The 25,985-nt window shown below is 37.2% G+C and overlaps 1 protein-coding gene and 1 pseudogene across 1 annotated transcript in view; one reads left to right on the top strand and one right to left on the bottom strand.

Moving 5' to 3' along the window:
* TENM1 (teneurin transmembrane protein 1) overlaps window positions 1–25,985 on the bottom strand; it is a 911,501-nt gene that overhangs the window by 457,847 nt on the left and 427,669 nt on the right. The gene's annotated exons all lie outside the window — the stretch shown is intronic.
* Window positions 16,072–16,555, top strand: LOC133243099 (large ribosomal subunit protein eL32-like; annotated as a pseudogene).

Genomic DNA, 25,985 nt, shown 5'->3' on the forward strand with positions numbered 1-25,985 from the left:
CATAATCTCTAAGCCTCAAAAAACCCTGCAAGAGGGTAGCTGTTACTTACAAACAGCTATATAGAAAGAATGTTCTGTCCCCTCAAAATTCATATGTTGAGACCTAATCCCCAAAGTGATGGTATTAGCAGGTAGGGTCTTTGGGGGGTGCTTAGGTCATGAGCAGAGCCCTCATGAGTGGGATTAGTGCCCTTAAAAAAAGAACCCACACAGCCCCTGGTCTCCTCCACCATGAGAGGACACAGTACAAAGACGGCCACCTATGAATAAGGAAATGGGTTCTCACCAGACACTGGTCCTGCTGCTTTCTTGATCTTGGACTTCCCAGCCTCTGAAACTGTGAGAAATAAATTTCTGTTGTTTATAAGCCACCCAGTCCATGGAATTCTGATACAGCAGCCCAAATGAACACAGATGAAGAAACCAAGGCTCAGAAAGGCTACCTTGTTTGTTAAGTGGCAAGCTTGGGAACTGAACTTGAGTCTGTCTGACATCAAATATTCACCTTATTCTATTTTTATTAATGTAAGTTATTTAATAGTAGGAAAACACCAGTGAAGCTTTAGGCACGCTTCATTTTAAAACAGTATCAATTCTGCCCATGTAGAGTAGGAAATGAGCTCTTGGAAAATTAAACTATAAGGTATAAGTTACGATAGATATTTATTTTATGTATAAACACACAAACAAGGATAGATACCAAAATTCCAATGAAATAAAATTACATTTCCAAACTCCTTGCCCAAGTGCTCATTTCTTAACTTATTATCCTATTCTGAAATATTTCAGGTTAAAATCATTGTCCTTCAAGGAGCAAAGTATACTTACATACTTCAAACAGTAAATTTCACTCAGAAAATATGGTTGTTAGCTTTTAAGAAATATAGTTTTGCTACAGTAAGAGAAACTCAAACTGTTGGTGATTCACATCACATAAAAATTTATTTGTTGCCTCAATCTGATTTTGAATTCAAGATGGTATTTGGTGACACTATTATTTCAGTTAGGCATCTCCCTTTGAACAGAAATTGGGACCCAGATGGCTTATATCAGTGATGGTTTGCAACTGTGATTTAAAGCAACCACATATACCTGCAAATGACTTTGTAGCCTTAGGGGAATGCAAAGTGAGGTCACCAGTAGGGACAAGCAGCGCCTTCAACTACTGATGGAAAAATCATTATTTTACCACCTCTGTTAATTACTTTCTTTCATGTTTGAAGTTGGAGAGGAGTAAACTAAACATTCTAGCTAGGACTATGGACTATGGAAATGCATACAGGGATAGAATGCAGCATTTCTGAGCATCTGTGAAGGGCTAAGGACTATGGACTATGGAAATGCATACAGGGATAGAATGCAGCATTTCTGAGCATCTGTGAAGGGCTAAGGACTATGGACTATGGAAATGCATACAGGGATAGAATGCAGCATTTCTGAGCATCTGTGAAGGGCTAAGGACTATGGTAGGTGAGGGGGTACAGATATTAACACAACCCAGTCCTCAGCCTCCAGTAACACTATACCTTGTGTCTACTTATTTTTCCTTCTTTGCCTCTGAACTGAAAAGACATTTCTGCTCTCATCTTTTATCTTTGGTTTGTGTGTTCACCTGCACTCTTATTTCAAGACAAACTCAAGGGTTTCCTCCTTTACAAACACTTTCCTGAACACTCCTGCCTTTGTGTCCTGATGGGACCATTCTATCCTAGCACGTGTTACACTTTATTGTACAAGTTGATTTATGTATATGTTAAACCTATTGAACATATTACGGATTTCAGATAGTCCTGCAAAAGCAAGAACTGTGTTTTATTTGTCTCATTAATCAGCTAATATTTAATTCAATAAAAATATTAATTGAACGCTTTATGAGCCAGATACTATGGTTATCAAGCACACCATACATTTAATACATGCTTGTTAAATGAAGGAATAAACTCTAAACTCCAAACTTAGTTCAAATGATCCCAAGCATCCCTGATCATAACTCTCCCTTGCATATCTCTAGCACTTTGGATTCAGTTTACTATGAATTCACTTATGTTACAGATACACAAAAAATTCTCAAATTCTTCTGTTGGTATATTCTCCCTCCCCAGATAAATAAAAAACTCCTTGAGGGAAAGGGCTCTATCAAATATTTCTACTCTATTTGCCTGCTTCTCTGTGTGTGTGTGTGTGTGTGTGTGTGTGTGTGCGCGCGCACTCAGTTGCTTCAGTTGTGTCTGACTGGACTATAGTCTGCCAGGCTACTCTGTCCATGGGAATTTCTAGGCAAGAATACTGGAGTGAGTTGCCAGGTCTTCCTCCAGGGGATCTTCCCGACCCAGGGATCGAACTAGCGTCTCCTGCATTGTGAGCAGATTCTTTACCACTGAGCCACAGGGGAAATTCCCTGTGTGTCTATACTTCTTAGTAAAGGGCACCAATCAATTAAGCACTCAATAGTTATGAGTCAAAGAAAGCAACCTTTTACTTTTGGATGGGCATTATTGCCATGAAATAGAGAATTCATTGTTCATCTAGTTGATCATGTCACCAAGCTTCCCACCCACCAAATCTCAGTCACCCAATCCTGCCTCTGCAATCTATCCCTGTTTTACCCCTGCAGCAAATGCCTTAGGCATTGCCTGAGGGGCCTTATTATGTCTCCTCTGAACTATTACAACAGCCTGCCTTTAGTATCTGCCCCCTCCCCAGTCCAGCAGTAACAGTGCCAGGAGAATACGCTTTCTACAAACTGAATCTGACTGGGCAGGACATAGACTACCTGCTTGTTCACCATCTTTTTCATCTTCTAAGGAACACAGTTAGATCACATTTTTCAGCCTTTCTTACAGATAGGTCCATATGACCCTGGAGGAGGAAATAGCAACCCACTCCAGTATTCTTGCCTGGAGAATTCCATGGCCAGAGGAGCCTGGCGGGCTACAGTCCATGAGATCGTAGAGTCGGACATAACCAAATGACTAACATACACAGATATATGACTGAGTCTAGAATACAAGTGTTGAGCACCATTTCCAGGTCTGATCCATAAGAAACTCCCATTCATGATCTTATTTGCTCCTCTCCCTTCCTCTAGTTTAATGTAGGCAAACATGGTAACTTTTCAAGCCATGGAGAAGAATGTGGAGCCACAGAGTAGAAAGAGCCTGGGACCTGAGTCAAACCTGGGAAAATTGCATACAAATGAGGAATTATCAGGTTGCATTTAGATGAACAAGAAATAAATTACCATTTTTGAGCCACTGTACATTTTTAGATTAGTTTGTAACAGAAGCTGGTATTATCTTAACTAACACACCATGTTGTTCTTCTGGTCAAAATCTTTGACCCATTGGCTATCATACTCTCTGCAAAATCCTTAGAATGACATGTACTAGGTCCTTCAGCAGGGGGTTTCCCTGCTGGCTCAGTGGTAAAGAATTTGCCTGCAATGCAGGAGACCCAGCTTCGATCCCTGGGTGGGGAAGACCCCCTGGTGAAGGGAATGGCAGACCAATCCAGTATTCTTGCCTGGAAAATCCCATGGACAGAGGAGCCTGGTGGGCTGCAGTCCATGGGGTCATAGAGTCAGACACCACTGAGCAACTAACATTTTCACTTTTTTCAGGCCCTTCATAATCTAAATGTGAATCACTCTATCAGTCTCATTCTATTTTAATTCCTTAACTCTTACCTTCCCATATGGTCATATACCATACTTTCTGTTAAACCACAATGAATTACTTGGCATTCTCAGAAGGTAAAAGAGTACATTCATGCCAACATCCATGCTGTTCCTTCACTTTAGAATCCATTCTCTTTCTTCTATCTAATAGTTGAAATTCTTTTTATCATTCATGATCCAGTTCATATGTCATCATCTCTAAGACATCTTTCTCTGTTCCTCTTTGTCATAATCAATTGCCTTCCCATTGGCACTCCGATAACACATTAAACAATTCTGTAGCATTAGCATTAACTTTACCTCTAAATTGAAATACATTTTGGCTGTTCATACGTCTATTTTCAAAACTTAGATTGCTATCACCTTGAAGACACAATTGAATCTCACTCATTTGTATAAACTCCAGCAATCAGCACATGCTTTTATACACAGTAGTGACTGAAGAAACAGAGGTGGAATTGGTATTACCAGGTTTATTTAGCAAATTTAACTTTTCAAAGTATCTTATGAGAGTCCTGCATTGCAGTCAGATTCTTTACCATCTGAGCCACCAGGGAAGCCCAAAGAGAACCTTATAGCTGAGTAAACTTCTTTACCTTGCCCTACTGCAGATAATATTCACTGGACAAAGTTCAATTAAAAAAATAAAAACAATGACCTTAGACACTGGAGAGTAAACAAAAGCAAGCAGATTCTGGTGGGGAATAAAAACTTGGAAGAAGAGAAGGTGTGAGTGAGTTTCCATTTCTAATTTTTTTTTAATTGAGTGTAGGGAATGGTCAGAGCTGCATGAAGTGGTGAAAACCTTGATGTATAACTCTCAGTATGAGTTAAAGGACCAGAAGACAGTCAGGCAATGACAGTCACTGAAAACTAAAGAAGGAACTTCCAAAAGGAGACAAATATATAGAGAGGCTGCAATCCACATTCTTCATATAAACTTTGCCCCAATCTCTGGCTGATGCTGGAACCACGCATGTGTAGGGCAGACTCCAGCTGAGAATAAAGGAACTGAACTGAGATTTGAGTTGCAACCCAAGAGGCAGAGTTCGTTGACTGAGTTAAAAAAAAAATGAATTGTTTACTAGAGATAAAATGGAATGAGAAAATCAAAATTCTTTAGGGGAACATAACAGAAACCAAAGTCCCCACAATATAACAATCACAATGTCCAAGATACAGTCTAATATTAATAATATGATAGGAAAAAGTGACCCATTCTCAAAAGAAGAGATGGCCTTATAGAAACTCACTCCAAGATAATCCAGATGTTGGAATTAGTATACAGGGATTTCAAAGTAGCTATTGTAATTATGGTCATGAATATGAAGGAAGATATGCTTATTATAAATGGAAAGAAAGGGAATCTCAGCAGAGAAACAGAAACTATTTAAAAAGACTAATGGAAATGCTAATGTGAAAATTACAATCATTGAAATAAAAAGTGAGGACGTGCAAGTAAAGAACATGATTCATTCTCATTAGTCCCTTCATAGGTAACAGTTAGTTTGGGGTTATTTGCTTAGTTCATCTTACCTTTTGTTTGAAAACTGCCCAGCACCCACAGAGAAAGGGCTCCTGTGACACTTATGTGATTCTTCTGAAATTCTGAGAACGTTATCAGAGAAAAAATTCATCATTGTCCCCCTTAACCATGTTGTCTAGTTAAAGAGGTTCCCTGATTCAAGAACCTAAGCATCTGGCATTAAACTAGGTCTATCCCATACCAATCTCAGAGAGGCAACAGTAAGTCCTGCCTCAATACTAGCATATTGAGAGTTTGATCTTCCAAACTAACTCCTTTTTTCTCTCATATCTATTGTTGTCAAGTGAGGGGGAGCAGAACACAGCACCCCAAAATGTAATACTTTCACATGTGTACTGTTTTGAGATAAAGGCAATTAAAATCAGCATACTCGAGAAAAGCCTTTTACTTCCCCCTTAACTGTCTAGAAGCTTCCCTGGTGCCCTGACAGTGTAGGAGATGCAGGTTCTATCCCTTGGTCAGGAAGATCCACTCGAGAAGGAAATGGCAAACAACTCCAGTATCCTTGCCCGGAGAATCCCATGGACAGAGGACCCTGGTAAGCTGGGGGTCGCAGAGTCAGACATGACTCAGGGGCCAAACAACTACAAAACAATTAATTGCCTAGGAGAATTGATATAGGAGACCTGGTCTGGAAAAAGAACTACTGCCAGAGAGAACATTTTACATCACAAGACTTATCTATATGGCAAGGCAAACATTTGTTTGCCAAACATTTGCTCTTCTCATCTTCCTGTGAACTGTTTTCCTTCCCTCTGAGGTCCTAGATCTTTACCCCTTCTCCATAGCTCAAGATGGTATCTGAGTATTTTAATGGGCTCATCTATATGTGAAATTTGTTTTTCTCCTGGTAATCTATCTTGGGTCAATTTAGTTATTAGACCAGCCAAAGAACCTAAAAGGGAAGAAGGAAAATTTTTTCTAGCCCTACATAAGAAGCCTTCAGGTTATCATTTTATTTCTCATGTAGCTTCCCAAAGGAAATTAATGCTTGGATGACTGACAAGAATATTTTAACCTACTTAATAGCTATATTTCATGTTTTAAAAAGATCAATGTACCTACTGGTTTTATACATCAGTATCTTATGAGTTTGGTTAAGGAAAGGCAGACTCCTACTGGCCAAATAACTCTAGATGCTGTAAAAAATTAAAATAGACTTCAGGTACCAGATCGTGGTAAACTATATCTCATAGTGGTACCAGATAGTGAGCAAAGTCTGGGAGACAGTGAAGGACAGGGAAGCCTGGCGTACTGTAGTCCAGTAGGGTTGCAAAGAGTCAGACACAACCGAGTAACTGAACAATAGCAACAAGCGTTACAGGATAGTACCTCCCCACGAGGCCCAGATCTGCAATCCAGTCTTTCTATATAATGACTCTATCTTGTCATTATCCGAAAACAAAACAAAACAAAACAAAAAACAAGTATGTTAAAGTTCATATTATTCACAGATATTGCATCTTGCTCAACTATGTCTACTCTAGTCCAGGAATATTTGTAACATCTTATAGGAGCTTCTTACTAAAAATACATTTATTTCAAGTAGAAACTATATATAGCTCATGTATTATTAGTTCAATAGACCAATGTTACTCTTGAATATAAAAAATAGGTGTTCGGGGGGCGGGCCGGCGAAAAAAGAAAAAAAAAATAATATACATATATTTAAATGTGCTAGGGCATTTCCAGGTAAAGCTGGAAAATGTACATTGCAAGAATGTTTACTATAAAGCATAATATATATTCATTATGTTATTATCTTATTTAGAAGCAGGGAAAGAAAACTGCTCTATATTTTCTACCTTAACTCTGAATTTTCAAAGTCAGAAGCAGCTGATATTTATACAGGAAGACAAATTAATAAAAAGGTATTTGCTTTTGCCAATGAGTTTTCAGACATATCTCTTCCGTATGCAACATATATGCTCTGGTGAATGCATATACATAACCAGTGCTCTGTTAAATTATATTTTAACCGCATGATTGAAAATGAACTTGTAATAAATTGTACTGCAAAATAAAGTATTTTTTTTTGTACAGATGACTCCCCCTAAAACCTACACACATCAGTTTAGGTTTATGGTATGCAGGAGGACTATGTGGTCAACTTCAAAGAATTTAGCGGACCATCAGTCAACATTCAAATTATTTTCTCAAACACTCAGGAAATTCTTAAATGAACACTACCCACAAATTGAACATTCTGGAAATCAACTGTATCAAAATGAAAGAGCTTAAAAGAAATATATATATATATACAAATGTTACAAAACAGAAATGAAAAATCGGTGGAAGCCTGGAGCTCCTGTAGCTGACTTTTAATATGAAATGCAATATTACCATGGTTAAACAACTTGCTATTTTTTCATGGCTAAACACTATTTGTATGGAAAAAGCAAGTTATTATACAATGTTAGCCCTTCCTCTTCTTATCCATAATAATGCAAAAATCAAGTCAGAAAGACAAAGCGAAGGAATGAACATGGTGTAACAACAACTCAAAGCAAATATGAATGGATAAATGATTTTCTATTCTTAAAAACTAATGTAACTCACTATGAAAATGTGACAAAAAAATCTCAAGTTGAAAGAGGTTAATAGTTCTACAGAGGCTTCCCTGATGGCGCAACAGTAAAGAATCCACCTGCCAATGAAGGAGACATGAGTTTAATCCCTAGGTCTGGAAAATCCCCTGTAGGAGGACATGGCAACCCACTCCAGTATTTTTGCCTGGAGAATCCCATGGACAGAGGAGCCTGGTGGGCTACAGTCCATGGGGTTGCAAAAGAGTCAGACCACGACTTAGCAACTAAAAAGCAATAGTTCTATAATCACAGAAATTCTATACTTTCTTCTTAGTGTTCATTGAAAACATTAGTAATTTCATTCAATACCCTACTCTATCATTTAAACAAACATGTTATTGCTCACCCAACACAACTTTCAATTTTAAAATGTTACACAGCATTTCATTACAGTGCTGTTAACACTTCTGTACAAAGGCAGATGCATATTAGTTGCAACCTCAGAAATATCTAAGGTCATCAGCTAATAGTATTGATCAGGCATTGAAATTAATATTCTTTGAAACTGTCTGGGAAATATAATCTTACTAACAATTAATGTCTCTCTACAAACATTTCGTGTATACTTTCACCATATGGAATTAATTCACTTAAACGATTTTATAAACTTTGGGAAAACTCATCCTCTTGTAAATCTTGATGTTACTGACTATAAGCAGATTTGAGATCAGATTGTTTGTTTGGGGCTTCTTTGCAATTTCTTTTAATCCTTTGACTTCAGACCCTGCCTTTAGTAATCCTCTTGATATAGCTGGATATTCATAGTTCAGTACCAGGGTTGGCTTCTATCAAAATGGTATTGGAGGCTCAGCACTTCCCAATAGGCTCTCTCTTTTCCCTGGAGATCAAATTCAAACAACAGCATCCAACTACACTAAAGAAGTTTAAATCACGTAGAAGTTATCCTTTTTTTTTTTTTAAAGTAATTAGCCTCTAATTAAAATAAATAAATTAAAAAACAAAAATGGCTAACACACACACACAAAAGAAGTTATCCTTTTGTAAGAGATATTTAACATTTATGTGGAAAATCTCCACTTGTAAGGGTATCTCCCACTCTGGATGAGGGAGGAAGGATGACTGTAAATTTCTAGAAATTCTCTTATCAATGGTTAAGGTAATGATTTAAATCTGCATAACAGCCTTACCCTGGATTACTGTGCTTTTCTTGGTTACCTGTCATGACTGCCAGCCTCTCCACCCCCACCAACATCTTCTAGTCTTTAGTTGGAGAAGGTATTTATTTAAGCTGATAGTTTGGGCCATTAGTGGGGGTTACTCAGTTTTCTAGGGTATCTCCCAAGGTATTCATATTATTTCCCTGATTCTGGGAAAGATTGAAGGCAGGAGGAGAAGGGGATGACAGAGGATGAGATGGTTGGATGGCATCACCGACTCAATGGACATGAGTTTGGGCAGGCTCCAGGAGTTGGTGATGGACAGGGAAGCCTGGTGTGCTGCAGTCCATGGGATCTCAAAGAGTCAGACACAAATGAGTGACTGATGCATATTATTGAACTTCTATTCATTTTTCTCCTGTTAATCTGTCTTGTATTATGGGGGTCTCAGCCAAGTAACTAGAAGGGTAGTGGGAAAATTATTTTTCCTTCCCCATAAATTTTTAATATGATTTTACAAATTTCCAATCAAAACTACTTTAAACCTCCTCCCAGTCCCCTAAAGATGTACTAAATGATTTACACAAATCCAGAAAACAATGAAATAAGAACCTGGAATCTAAACATACATGCACTTGAATAGGAACAAGTAGAGTGGCAATTTTAAGGTAGCACAAATGTAGTGCAAATTTGGCTAAGGCTTTCATTTAGAAAGTCTGTGGTTGTACTTTGTCATACCTTCTCATATTCTACTTTTCCTAACACCTGATGACAACTGCAAGGTGTGTCACACTTTATAAAATACTTTCATCAGATCATTGCATAGTCACTCAGAGAAAGTTAGGGACTACAAAAAGCTACTTCATAAACCATTTCCAAATACAATGTCATTTTTTCCAAAAGCTGTGAGGAATACTACCTTTCCAGGAACTTTTTATTGAGAACATATCTGAAAAAAAAATAGTTAATGGAAAAGAGGAACATTAAAGACTATTACTATTCAGATCAGATCAGATCAGTCACTCAGTCGTGTCCAACTCTTTGCGACCCCATTAATCGCAGCACGCCAGGCCTCCCTGTCCATCATCAACTCCTGGAGTTCACTCAGACTCACATCCATCGAGTCAGTGATGCCATCCAGCCATCTCATCCTCTGTCGTCCCCTTCTCCTCCTGCCCCCAATCCCTCCCAGCATCACAGTCTTTTCCAATGAGTCAACTCTTCGCATGAGGTGGCCAAAGTACTGGAGTTTCAGCTTTAGCATCATTCCTTCCAAAGAAATTCCAGAGCTGATCTCCTTCAGAATGGACTGGTTGGATCTCCTTGCAGTCCAAGGGACTCTCAAGAGTCTTCTCCAACACCACAGTTCAAAAGCATCAATTCTTCGGCGCTCAGCCTTCTTCACAGTCCAACTCTCACATCCATACATGACCACAGGAAAAACCATAGCCTTGACTAGACAAACCTTTGTTGGCAAAGTAATGTCTCTGCTTTTGAATATGCTATCTAGGTTGGTCATAACTTTCCTTCCAAGGAGTAAGCATCTTTTAATTTCATGGCTGCAGTCACCATCTGCAGTGGCCATCAATTAAGGACAAGTTTATTTTCTCTTCTATGCAGCAAAGAACAACTCAAAAGCAAAACTATTGGAATAGCATTTGGTTTTGGTGAAAGAGTTTTATAGTTTTATTCTTCAACTATGTATTACTATTATTGTTGTTGTTGTTCAGTTGCTAAGACGGGTCCAACTCTTTGTGACCCCATGGACTCCAGCATGCCAGGCCTCCCTGTCCTTCACTATCTCCCAGAGTTTGTTCAAACTCATGTCCATTGAGTCAATGATGCCATAGGCATTAATGTTATTTATCTCATTTTTATTTATACATATAATACTTACAACCAAAGATCAAACAGTAGGTGATGCTAGTAACAGAGACAAACAAGAAATAAATGAATGAACCAGCATTTTACCTAGGCTTCTACTGTGATGAATACTAATATGTGAATGTTCAAGTTTCCACACTAAAATGCTAAATTAGCCTTGGCCCTTGTTGTGAAATATAGGCAAGCAGAAAAGTTCAAATACATTATCACATATTAATTGCCAGTAATGACTTGTATGAAGGTAATTTGTGTTATTTAAAGTAAGTTAACAGATACAGAAAGAATCTTAATTAATGAATTTGCCAATTATCTGTCCAGCTATGAGTTTGTGTTTTGTTTTTAGTCTGATCCACATCTGCTTTTGAATTCTACTTAGAATAATTTCTGAAGCTACAAAGGTTGGCTATATGACCTGTCCTATTCTTTGTGGCCATCATTTTTTTATCTATTCACTCAATGCTTTGTCAGAGAATGAAAATATCAAAGCAAATCACAGTCTATGTGTACAAAATATTTCATTAGGAGACACATTCCTAAGAATCTAACTTCATAAGGTGCCTAAACAATACCACACATAAAAGAGAAAGAATTCAAGTGAGCCATTGTATGAGGAGACTTAATTTTCTCCCGTTCTCTTAATATTCGTGGAACAAAAAAAAAAAAGTTTTTTTTTTTTTCCATTACCTCATCTTAAGTAGTTTTTCAAATCAAACCCATACTCACACTCATGCTGTCACTGATAATGGATCTTGTGTCAAAGAAAAAGAGCATAAAGGACCCGATAATAAGTGTAATTATCAAACATCAAAAATGTAGATCAAAGTGGATTTCCTGACTCTTCTATATGCAGTCACTTCACAGCATTTTACTATTCATGTCATGTGGCCCTGACAGGATATATTAACTTTCTCTATTATGAGAGCAATGGGATTGGCACACTTCAGTTAGAAGCTAGCAATAAGTAGAGTCATTATTTCTCTATCTTATTTTAGTGTTGTGTGTGTGTGTGTATACTGTGTTTGTAAAATGTAGCCCCCAGGCCCCTAGACACACCACACTGTGTCTCCAGAGGTGAGAGTGAGCCTTCAGGGGAATGTTAACCTCCCTATGAAGGATAGATCCAGGCAAGGATTTGACTTCTTTCAGATAGTACAGTATTTCCTGTCTCTGGTAAATACTTGACATATCTTTGGGAGGACTGAATTGTCTCAAGAGGGAAACAGAGTATTTCTAGAAACTTGCCAGGCTGAATCATTTCAATAACTCAAGTAATCTGATTTTCCACCTCCCTAAATCCCATATTCTCTTCTTTCCTCAACACTTTTCCTTATACATTTTTTTCTTTGAGAAAATTTGCATTTTCTTTTCCTATTCATTGCTGAATTAAAAATTGTGTGTTAAGTATTCTGTAAGTAGACTTCCAGAGTCTTGATAACCCGCAACCTTCCAGTAACTGTAGTTCACTCTGTTTCATAGATTTTGTCTATTATTTGCTCAGGGCATTAAAAAAACACGTTGGTGACAAAGGAATTACCTCTAAACTGACCTTCCACTGAAGTATTATTCAAGATGATCAAGAGAGGAAAAATTTCTTGTAATTTTTACAAAGATTCATCTGTAGGTTCAAAGAGACAGACCTTCTCAGTAATAAAACTTTTTAGAGTCATATGTCTGTGCCATTTCTCAGCCACAGGATAAGAACAAATATTGTTTCATATTTTCTATAAAAATTGGGAACATATTTGTTAAAAGAGAAATTAATTGCAAAAGAAAAAGGGCAAGACCATATGCACAGGGACAGATGGGAACCAGGCATAAGGGGGAAAAATATTTCTTAAAGAGTTTGTAAAAACCATTTAAAAAACGCAAAACACTTTCAAATTAGTAAATTGAAAATCAATAGATTACAACAAAATTTCAATGAGTTTTAAGTATTCTGAGGTTAAAAAACAGCCAGTCATTAACACATAACTTCAAACTCAACAGAAGATCATTTTTGTTGCATTTTAAAGATCTCAGGGGACTTCCCTGGTGGTCCAGTGATTAAGATTCCACTCACGCTTCCAATGTAGAGGGCATGGTGTCCCTGGTGTAGAAACTAGGATCCCAGGTGCCATGCAGCACAGCCAAAAAATAAAAAACAAACAAACAAAAAAACAAACCTCCATCAAGCTTTGTGTTACACTTGGGCATTTCTTAAATGTTAGTTTGAAAATAGACTGGGTTCTAAACAAGGGTTTAATTAATGGCTAAACTAACTTAAAACTATCCCATTAAATAGACAAATATGATAATATATAGATTAGCCAATTGGCAAACTTCATTTTTCTCTACAGGGTAAAATGGCCTGGAATCTGGCACAGCTGTTGAAGTTGTTTACCACAATACTAGTTAGATACAAGTTTATGGAATTAAATGTTCCAGGCAAGAAAGTAATTTTATCATCTTCTTCCCCAGGGGAGGAAATATGGGTAAAGAGTTTGAGATGGCAGACTTCATCAATAAATTATGGTCAGTGTAACAGTACTGGAGAATTGGGTGTTGGTTTCTATCATGACCAGTGAATAATGCTCTTGTCACTGTTTTTAAAGGGCAAAGAGCTAAGAGCTATGAGAAGAAAACAAAAATAAAGTAAAGTAAAATAAAAGTTACAATATATGTAGACGTGGCTCAGAGGTTAAAGCGTCTGCCTGGAATGCGGGAGACCTGGGTTCGATCCCTAGGTCGGGAAGATCCCCTGGAGAAGGAAATGGCAACCCACTCCAGTACTCTTGACTAGAGAATCCAATGGAGGGAGGAGCCTGGTAGGCTATAGTCCATGGGGTCGCAAAGAGTCGGACACGACTGAGCGACTTCACTTTCACTTTCAAACTTAAATGGATAGTGTAGTGTTAAGATCAGAGGTTCTGGAAACTGACTATGAAGGTTTTAATCCTAGCACACCACTTAATGTCTCTGTTAATTTAGGCATTGCTAAACCTCTCTGGGCCAGTTTCCTCATCTGTAAAAGTGGTCAATTAACAAATAACCCATAGATTTCTGGAGAGAATTAAATGAGTTAGTTCATGTACTTAGAACTGCCTGACACAGGGTAAGTGCTCACTAAATTTTGCAATCTTATTAATAAAGAGGAATTTGGAATAATTTACATATAAACATTTAGAAGCTAGGTATTATTGTTGTTCAGTCACTAAGACTGCAGCATGTCAGGCTTCCCTGTCCTTTACTATCTCCTAGAGTTTGCTCACTCTCATGTCTATTGAGTCAGTGATACCATCCAACCATCTCATCCTCTGTCACCCCCTTCTCCTCCTACCCTCAATCTTTCCCAACATCAGGGTCTTTTCCAATGAGTCGGTTATTCTTATCAGGTGGCCAAAATATTGGAGCTTTAGCTTCATCAGTCCTTCCAATGAATATTCAGGGTTGATTTCCTTTAGGATTGACTGGTTTGATCTCCTTGCTGTCCAAGGGACTCTCAAGAGTCTTCTCCAGCACCACAGTTCAGTTCGAAAGCATCCATTCTTCGGCACTCACCTTTCTTTATGGTCCAACTCTAACATCTATATATGACTATTGGAAAAACCATAGCTTTGACTAGACAGACCTTTGTTGGCAAAGTAATGTCTCTGCTTTTTAATATGCTGTCTAGGTTGGTTCTATGCAAAGTTGTGAAATGACTCAAAGTTTCATTTAGAGCACTTTCTTCCCTCTTTCTTTAAAAATCCCCTTTTCTTTACAGCTTCATCTTTTCCTCCCAAGTGGCCCTTCCCCCTCTGGCTATGAAATCCCACCCAAATATACCTTCTTAAATAAAACTATAATTGAGTCCCTTTTAGAAAACTCTCATGTATCCCAACAAAACTCATTCATCCTGTGGCACATTCTCTCAAGTCAGTGCCATGGGATTGCAATTGGAATGATGAACTACCATGGAGGTGGTGCTGATATTTTGATAAGAGCCTTCAATGTCTGAATCCAAAGGGGTGGGTATTCAGAGATTATCATCAAGACATAATGACTCTAAATGTGGCTGTTTGCTGACTCCTCTCAGTTAGTTGAAGGATAACTCAAGAGCTCCTGGAGCCTAAGTTTGGGTATCCAGCTAAAATTCAAGACATAATTTTGGTATCTCATAAATATGCATTTAACGTCTCTAAAATATAACTCTGGTTGGTTTTATTTTATTTTTTGACCACACTGTGCAGCATGCAGAGTCTTAGTTCCCCAACCATGGATTGAACCCAAGCCCCCTGCAGTGGTAGCTTAGAGTCTTAATCACTGGACTGCCAGGGAAGTCCCCCCTAAAGTATAACTACTGAGTCTCTTAATCTCACCACACTCCTTTCCTTTCTTACCTAGGTGATACCACAAGGTACCCAGTTGCTCAAACAAGAAAATGGAGTTATTAGAAATTTCACTTTTTCACATACCTTCGACACCCACTTCATCACCAAATTCTAGTGACTTCCTTCAGAAATATATCTTGAACCTATCTACTTCTCTTTGTTTCCCATTACAAGCTACTATCATCTCTTACCTGAATAACTGCAATAATCTCCTTTCTAGTCCCCCACTTCCAATCTTACCCCTTTCAATCTATTTCTTTTACAATAAACAGCCCTGGATACTCCCTTCCTTTGCTTAAATGCCTTCAAAGGCCTTCTACTGCAGTTAGGAAGACGTTTAAACTCATCATCATAGCCTCCAAAGCCTTGTGACTTGACCTGTGTTTAGCTTTCCGTTTCCTGTTGAGCTGTTCTCCACTTAATCCACTACGTTTTTGGCACACTGGTCTTCTAGCAGCCCCTAGATGGAGCCAGCTCTTCCCACCACAAGTACTATGCCTATGCTTGAAAGATTCTCCCTACCCTACCATTGCCTCATCACATCTTGTCTATTTCCTTCATAATACTTATGTCTTTAATTTAAATTTTTCCCTTGTTTTTTGGATGTGTCCCTCTTTTTCCCACTAGACTACAAGCTCCATAAGCAGCATTATTCAATGTTGTACATCTAGGGTCTGGCTATAGTTGGTGCTCAGCAAATACATGAATAAATAGTACATTTCAATAATCATTTAATGAATGGTTGGGAAGGAACATCTTTTTTTTTTTTTAATCCCCTCTAACACAGAAAGATATACATAGCTTCTCATTGACACCATGTATAAGACCTACCCATCATCTAAAAATAGTTACCTCAATACAACACGCACTTGTCATTTTGATCATATAAAAGCTAACTATCCTTCAGAAGGAGTTAGTACTTTAAACCCAACAGCGCTGCCTATGGAGGTGGCAGCCATCTCCTACGGCATTGTGGCTGCCCTCAGACCCCTTGTGAAGCCCAAGATTATCAAAAAGAGGACCAAGAAGTTCATCCAGCACCAGTCAGAATGACACGTCAAAATTAAGTGGAACTGGCGGAAACCAGAGGCATTGACAACAGGGTCTGTAGATTCAAAGGCCAAATCTGGATGCCAACATCAGTTACAGGAGCAACAAGGAAACAAAGCACATGCTGCCCAGTGGCTTCTGGAATTTTTTGGTTCACAATGTCAAGGAGCTTGAAGCGCTGCTGATGTGCAACAAATCTTACTGTGCTGAGATTGCTCACAAAGTCCTCTCCAAGAGCCGCAAAACCCTTGTGGACAGAGCAGCCCAGTTGGGCATCAGAATTAGCAATACCAATGCCAGGTTGTGCAGGGAAGAAAAGGAATAGACAGCTTGTGTGCACATTTTGTTTGTGTTAATAAAACCATAAAGCTCGGCAAAAAATAAAAGTAAACATGACAGTCAGTAAAGTATAATATTGCCTGCTTTTCAGTGTCATACAATGTGTTCCAGTTAATACCTATACTATTTGCAAAATGTCTTTTGTTTTAAACCTCCTATTTGAAATAGTAGGTTCAGTTGTTCCTTTTACAATCAAAAATATGAAATGTCACTTTAACATAACATGGTAGTTTCTGAGTAGCTAATATGTAATGAGATGCTAAAATCTTGGAAGAAAATTGAGTTTAAAATGAAAGGCATGAGATGGCTCTGGACTCAAAGTTATTTGGGGGATTTATTTTCTAAAGTTGGCCTCAAAAAGCAACAAAAATAAATTAGAATTGTAACCTGATTACGGCACTTTCCTTTTAAAGATTAATAAGGGTTACTTGGTTCAATTTTATTCTAATAATATTCTAATGATGTCAATGAAAAGTCACTCTCATCTACTCTCAAGGACTGAGATAGTCTCTTAATCAAAGTCACTTTATTAGCTTTAGTTTTGATCCATGCCATGACATTAAAAAATAATTCTTTTTCTTCTTTAAAGAAATTTGTAGAAAATTCAAACTAGAGACAACAACCCACTATCACCTCCAGATTTACTATTTAAGCCTAAGGAGAATCTTATTTGTGTTATCTTCTGGTACCATAATTGCTCTCTGTGAGAAAGAAGTCATTTCTTATGAGGAACTCATATCCCTAACTCCTTTAAGTGCTTCTGGTATGAGATTAAATATTAATTTGAAGTACATCTGTGCTTATTCAGTTCAGCAGGTCCTGCTTATGAACGGTGATATAACAGATTTTCATTTTGCAGCACATAGCAATATGCACTACACTGCCTTTCCACCAGGGATCACTATTTTGGAACAGACAACAGACTTCAATGACCTTCACCTTATACTTTATGCACTTTTCCATCCAAGTCAATTTATAAAATCAGGTCTTCCCAACCTTAAAGTATAAGCTAATCCTTCTGTTTTCTTTCTAAGACAAGTACCTTGGAGTACCACTGTCTTGGGACCAGCATCAAACATTAGTCAAGAATGTTGTACTCTGTTGGGAAGAGCTCACTGTTATACTAAATACAGAAGACACACTTTGTCAAACAGAATAAAATTTCTGCTTGAAACTTTATGAAATATAATGCATAAAGCTCTATATTCTGGAGTACCAAATACAATCTCAGTTATTTAAACCACAACTGTAAGATTTATATTAATGCTTATGGGACCTTGACATTCATTGTTATAAATGGACTTTTTATGAAGAAAAATACAGTTTCCCTGGGTTGTGAAAGATAATCCTACATCATTAATTTTACTTTGGTATTTAAAACAGCCATTTAAACTACAACGAATATTTCTAGATTTCTACTAGCTTGTCTTCCATGAAAATGTGATAAGAATAAAGGGCACCAGTCTAACTGGAACCATTTTATCTAAGAACTGAAAGAAATAGAGTTATTTCCCATTCCCTGGCCACCTTAGCATGTCCCCCACTCCCATTCTTACTCCTATTCCTAAATAAGGTAGAGTTTGCATTTCATCTCCACAAGTAGACCATAAACTCCTTGTGTATTCAAGCTGTATCTTACTCAGTTTTCTTACTCAGTTTCAGCCTATAAAGTTCCTTGTATATGGTAATGACTCAAATATTTGTTGAACTGAAATTTAGTCCTAATGTGACTAAACTGGATGTGTCTGGCTCCCTGTCCTCAGTCACATGAATAGATTAATAAGAGCAATCTCCAGATGACTATTTTCTGACTGGTTTTCCATCTCATATAGTTTTGGGGGGCTTCCCAAAACAATTTACAAGAATGTTTTTCTCTCCAACTTTTTTTTTTTATTCACTAGGTATTCCTAGAGATTTATCAATCCAGGTATAAAATCACCTTGATAAGGCACAGGGCTTAAAATACCACAATTTAAGAACTTACTTTCAAGGGCACCTTATTTACTTGATTGTAGTTTTCAGAGAGGGTGGCATGACTTATTTTTCCCTGGGAGTATAATTAAAGACTTAACACTATAACAGTTAGCTAGATGATAATAGCAATTGATGTAGGATGGGCTTATTTATTAATAGTTGTTCTCATTAAATGGATTTAGTTACCTGCAAAAAGTCCCACTGTTTAAGTCCTACTGTGTTAGCTCCAAGTGGTCTTATATCTATAAAAACAAATTATTGAGGACTCCCCTGGTGGTCCAGTGGTTAAGAATCCGCCTGTCAGTGCAGGGGACATGGATTCTATACTGGGTCTGGGTAGATCCCACTTGTGGCCAGGCAACTAAGCCCCCATTTGCCACAATACTGAAGCCCGTCCGACTAGAGCCCATAACATGAGAAGCCACAGTAACGAGAAGCCCAAGCACCACAATGAAGTGTAGCCACCACTCACTGCAATTAGAAAAAGTCACCACACAGCAACAAAGGCCCAGTGCAGACAAAAAATAAAACAAAAGCAAAAATCAAATTATTGGACCTAAGGGTGGGGTGCAGCAGAAAGATGTGCTTGTTGCCATGTTATATCTACTGACATCACAAGGCATCTACAAGTAATAGAGTTTGCTTAAGTATCAGTAGCAGCTAAGGATGTTGAATACCTCAAGCACATAAAGAGTATTTTTCTAAAGACTAGATTGAGGCAAAAATAGATGAAAAGTTTTGACTCTACCTTATACCAAATTAAACTCAGTGTATGCTAGTGAAGGCAATGGCACCCCACTCCAGTACTCTTGCCTGGAAAATCCCATGGATGGAGGAGCCTGGTAGGCTGCAGTCCATGGGGTCGCTAGAGTCGGATACGACTGAGCAACTTCACTTTCACTTTTCACTTTCATGCATTGGAGAGGGAAATGGCAACCCACTCCAGTGTTCTTGCCTGAAGAGTCCCAGGGACGAGGGAGCCTGGTGGGCTGCCATCTATGGGGTTGCACAGAGTCGGACATGACTGAAGTGACTTAGCAGCAGCAGCAGCAGCAGCATGCTAGTGAAAGAAATTTTCAACTTCATCTTTTCTCATTAGCTTTTTTTCTTTGGTGATCAGGTATTTCAATAACATAGAAAAGTACTGACAGTAATATAACAAACATCCATAAATCCACCATGGGAAATTAACAAATGTTACCTTTTCATCATATTTGCTTCACATCTCTTATTAAAGAATTAAAACATTACAGTTACTCTTGAAGTCCCATTCTTACCTTAGCTAAATTCTATCCTGCTCGCTTGTTCCCCAGAGGCAACCACTATCTTGAAGTGGATATTCATTCTTTTTGTCAGTTCTTTGACAACATCAAACTCTTTCCTGCTTCAAGGTCTTCCTAAGCACTGTTCTCTGTTGCTAACTACTCTTCTTCACTCTTTCACTATGATATCACCAGCTCACATTTTGGATTTCAGCTAAAATGTTGCTTATTCACATATCGTTTCCTAACTCTATCCAAATTGTGTCTACCCCACTCCATAATGTTTTCAAATGGCACCCTCTTGTTTCACATGAGTGCTAATAGTGGCATTGATTTGTTTGTTTATTTGTATGTTTACTGTGTGTTTATTTGTGGAGACCAACTAGACTATAAAGTCCATGGAGCACAGACCATTTCTGTCTTGTTTATCACTGAATGCCTAGCACTTAATGCAATTCCTTATACACGGTAGGAACTGAATAAATATTTTTGAAGGAAAAGCCACTGTAACCTGACAATCAATTGTAAACTAGAATAAAATCACACTATTTGGCTATGGTCAATAACCAGCCAATGTACTTTTTACTTTCCATTCTAATCACATACATGACATTCTGCAAAGGAATAGCAATTTGATGCTGTGTGTAAATAAAAGTACAAATTATATATTATATGCCTTCTATGAACCTATGCAGTAAGATGCATGCATTTTTTAAAATTTTATAAGTGCTATAACTGTTCTGATCAACTTTAATGTTTCAAAAAATATTAATTGGCAGTAATTGCACTATTTACATGTTAATGAACAACACCTGGCCCCAGCTGGGTATAAAGACGCTGACAATGTTTTTCTCTCACCTCCCTGGCAAGGAACTGAGCATATGCAATTTTAAAGAGACCTGCTTGCCAGAAATAACACATTCATAATTGGTAGGACAATACAAAATTAGTTCACACATTTCACCGTTCTCAAACAAATGCATAATATTTTTCATGTTTAAAAGCTTTATGATTCAAAGAGGACCTTATTTCCTACACTTGGTGATTACTCACAGTCATTAAATTATTCCTGTCAACGAATGTGCCAGAAACTGGCTAAATGGAGGCCCAAGTGGCCTCCTGTAATAAGGGCCCAGTTCCTGGCTTAATCCCTTGAAAAAAAATGAGCTTCCTTTGAAGTCATTCAAAATCTATAATTAAATATGTTAATTCACTGGTCCCTCTATCCTACGATATTTTAAATCATTACAGTTTTTGTTCCATTTCCCTCTATAATCCTAAAACCAATTAAGAGGTATTGAAAAATTATTTTGAATAACAAAGATTTTTGTGAATCGCGAAATGGTTCTTGATAAATTTGTGTATCCAGTCATCTGTAAACCAATAGACATTAGCAGGGACAACAGGATGAAAAAAGAAGTACAAGGTCCTCAAATTATATATGTTCCTAGGGTGGTATCTTACCAATAGAAGAAAGTTTGATACTTTTAGCCTATTTTCACATATAGACAAACTAACCACCAAAATACTGAATGCCTCATAACCTCACGTGCTTTGGGGAAGGGGGTAGTGGATACACAAGGAGAAAAGTTTCACTTCAAGATGTTTATAATTTAGGAACACCTCTGGCAATCTAATGGTTAGAACTTGGCCTTTCAATGCAGGGGGTACATGTTTGATCCCTGGTTGGGGAGCTAAGATCCCACATGCCTTGCAGCCAGAAAGTCAAAACACAAAACAGAAGCAATACTGTAACAAATTCAATAAAGACTTTAAAAATGGTCCACATCAAAAAAAATACTTAAAAAAAAGACGTTTATAATCTAGTTAGGGAGAAAAAATTACAAATAACATCATCATAAAATAGCCTTGGTTTGTGTGACATAGGGAATATTTGCAGTTAAGAGGAAAGAGAACTTAGTTCAGACAAGTGTGTATTCAGTAAAGTCTTCAAGGAAAACTATGTGGAGTGAGACTGGAGAGAAAAAAAATAGTGTCTTCTGTGTGCCAGGAAATATTCTAACTGCTTTATCTCATTAACCTGATCAAGGTCACACAGTTATTCAGAGCTGCTAAGATCTGGGACAAGAATCCAGATACATCATTATATGCATTTCTCACTCAGCTACATGCTAGCCTTGAAGGATGGAGAAAACAGATGAGGTGAGAACAACAACATGAGTAATAGGAAGAATGATTTTGAAGTGTGCTGTGCTGAAGATCGGAGAAGGCCATGGCACCCCACTCCAGTACTCTTGCCTGGAAAACCCCATGGACGGAGGAGCCTGGTAGGCTGCAGTCCATGTGGTCTCGAAGAGTCAGACATGACTGAATGACTTCACTTTCACTTTTCACCTTCATGCACTGGAGAAGGAAATGGCAACCCACTCCAGTGTTCTTGCCTGGAGAATCCCAGGGACGGGGGAGCCTGGTGGGCTGCCGTCTATGGGGTCGCACAGAGTCGGACACGACTGAAGCGACTTAGCAGCAGCAGCAGTAGCAGTGCTGAAGATATTACTTCAAGAGCAAATATGTTGTGGAGTCATAGGAAAATCATCTCAAATAGATACAAGGGAAGTAACAGATGATATTTGATATTTCTAATCTCGAAAGTCTCAAAGAAGAATTTGGATGTAATAAGGTAGAAATTCAAATCAAATGAGTTACATGGTAAAATGGAGCATACTTGTTTTTCAGAAGCTGATAGGATTATAAGAGGTAAGAGAGGAATACAGTCAGTATTGTAGACAGAGTGGAACTGGAGTGTAATGATGATAAAAAAAAAAAAAAAAGGCAATTTCATTAAATAAGCCAGAATATATGCTCCTCAATGGAGCTGCATCTCCAACCCTTAGAACAGTGCCTGTATACTAAGTGCTCAATAAAATCATGTAGATTACCATACAGAGTAAATAAAGGAATGAATGGTTACAGGAGATGTGTGTGACATCATGGATATAAACTAGACAGAGATTTAACTTGACACTAAGAAAATGCTTTGGAACACAAATGAAATTATTTGTGCTAATAATTAACAAACATTTAAATCATTTGTTATCAGTTATCAAATAGGTTTGGTATATTAATAATAAGAAAGCACTTAATGTGACAGTATCAATGACTTTTTAAAATATTAATGTTTGGCCAGAATGAAAAGACACAGGTGATCTCAATCAGCACTAAATATTAAGGTCTTATTTTACATTCCTATAGATACATATAGCTTCCCAGGTATCTCAGTGGTAAAGAATCTGCCTGCAATGCAGGAGACCTAGGTTCGATCCCTGGGTTAGGATGATCCCTGGAAAAGGGAATGGCAACCCACTTCTGTATTCTTGCCTGGAGAATCTCATGGACAGAGGAGCCATGGGCTACAGTCCATAGGGTCGAAAAGAGTTGGATGCAACTGAACACGCATGCTTAGATACATACAGCTACCTAACAAATGTCATAACTTGATCATTAAGATTAATGATATCAGAATAAAAAAAATCTGATAACTTTGTATAAACTATCTTGGATAAAGGCTTCCAATTTGTTTCCACAAATCAGAAACAAGGATCAGAACAAAAAAATTATGCTGAAAGGTTTTCTTATTTCTTTTTATTCTGTTTTTTCTTCTATGTGAATATACTACATTAACAAGAAAAAATATTTTTACACACTTTATATGACACACTTTTCCAAGCATACAATGAATGCTTACATAAAATCATTTTTAGAATTAAAAATCCAGAATAGAAATTTTGAAATAAAGGATAAAAGTAGTTTTGATTAAAATAAAACATAACAGTAGAACCTTCCCAACTACACTGAAAATAAGCCAGCCAATTTTGAAACTTTCTTGATTAGTAAGATTTCTTGATTACTAAGCATAACCTGTTTTTCCCAGTATGGGTATTTAAACCTCATAGAACATTAAAAAAAAAAAAAAACTATTATGCACAAACACACATACATATGCACTCTATTAAAAACACAAAAGAAAACAAAATAGAAAGGGTATTTGCAAATCAAACCCCAAATAAATGACTGGTTTCCTGACTTCCCTGGTGGCTCAGACGGTAAAAGTGTCTGTCTACAATGCAGACGACCTGGCTTTGATCCCTGGGTTGGGAAGATCTCCTGGAGAAGGCAATGGCACCCCACTCCAGTACTGTTGCCTGGAAAATCCCATGGACCGAGGAGCGTGGTAGGCTGCAGTCCATGGGTTGCAGAGTCGGACACAACTGAGCAACTTCACTTTCACTTTCACTTTTTCCTTAATTATACAAAGAGTACCCTAAAAATCTATAATAAAAGATGTACAATCCAAAGTGATAAATAATGTGGTTTATAGACAATAAAATATCAATGACCTTGGAACATATGAAAAATTCCCCCTCTCATAAATCATAAGTAAAATGCAAATGAAAATACAGTATTATTGCATTTTGAGTCTATCAGATTGGCAGAATTCAATAAGTTTGATAACACCCTATGTTTGCAAGTGCTTGAAGCAATCTCATACATTGGTGATACAACCAAACTCATCTAATTTTACTGATGACAATTTAACAATATTTGACAAATATTGACAATATTTATCAAAATTAAAAATTCACAGATATTTCAGAAGAGAAATTCTACTTCTAGCACTTTTTATGTATAAAATGACATGAATAAAAATACAGTATGTTTTTATAATAGCAAATGAATGAAATTAACTGAGAGCAGTGTCGGTAAACACATTATAGGACATTTGTGCAACTGGAAACTTGTCACCTGTTTAAAATAAGGATCTTTAAGATACTGTTAAACGGCAAAACACAAGGTGCAGAACAGTAAGTGTCCTATTTGGGTCAAAAGAGAGAATGTATCTGCATATGTGATTATATATTTACATATTATCTCTGGAGAAATACCTAGTATCTAGGAGTGGTTGATTTCAGAGAAACTGGGTTGGGGGGAGAATGGGCGATAGCTATCTTTACTGGATAACCTTTGCACATAGGCTGAACTATAAGAAATTGCTAATAGTGAACTGTTTTTGATATACAAAAATAGCAATTTGATATTGTTTCAAAATAACATTATAATATCTACTACATGCATGTACTACCTATTATTAAAAAGGAATTTTTTCGTTTTTTTTATTGAAGTATAGTTGATTTAAAATATTATTTTCAGGTGTACAACCTAGTGATTCCAAATTTTTATAGATTATAGTCCATTTAAAACTATTATAAAATATTTGCTAGATTCCCTGCACTATACAATGTGTCCTGGTAGCTTATTTATTTTATACATGGTAGTTTCTACCTCCTATCATGTCCCTCCTCTCTTCCTTTTCCCCACTGCTAACCACTAGTTTGTTCCCTATATCTGTGAGTCTGTTTCTGTTTTGTTATATTTGTTCATTAGTTTTATCTTTTACATTCTATACATAAGTGCTAACATAGAGTATTTGTCTTTCTCTGACTTATTTCACTAAGAATAATAACCTCTAGTTCCACCCATTTCAATGTAAATAGTATTATTTTGTTCTTCTTTTATTGCTGAGGAAAATTCCATTTATATATATATACACCACATTTTCTTTATCCATTCATCTATTGATGAACACTTTAGGTTGCTTCCATATTTTGGACTCTTCTAAAAAATACTAGCATGAACACTGATATATATGTATGTTTTCAAATTAGTGATTTTATTTTCTTTGGCTATAGACCCAGAAGTAGAATTGCTGGATCATATGGTAGTTCTATTAGTTTTTTTGAGAAACCTCCATACTGTTTTCCACAGTGGCTACTAATCTACATTCCCACCAATGGTGTTCAAGAGTTCCCTTCTCCATAGTCTTGCCAAAATATTTTTTTTTAAATGATAGTCATTCTGATATATTCTGTGAGGTGATATTTCTTTGTGGTTTTGATTTGCATTTCCCTGAGGATTAGTGCTGTTTGACCATCTTTTCATTTGCCTGTTGGTCATCTGTATGTCTTCTTTGGAAAAATGTCAGATCTTTGGTTTTTTTTTTTAAATCTGGGCATTTGTTTTTTAACATTCAGTTGTATGGGCTGTTATTTTGGATATTAATCTCTTGTCAGTGATATTATTGCATATATTCTATCCCATTCAGTAGACTGTTTTTTCATTTTGTTAATGGTTTCATTTGTTGTGCAAAAGCTTTTAAGTTTATTTATGCCCCCTTTGTTTA

The sequence above is a fragment of the Bos javanicus genome, chromosome X (genome assembly GCF_032452875.1).
Source record: "Bos javanicus breed banteng chromosome X, ARS-OSU_banteng_1.0, whole genome shotgun sequence".
NCBI lineage: Eukaryota > Metazoa > Chordata > Mammalia > Artiodactyla > Bovidae > Bos > Bos javanicus.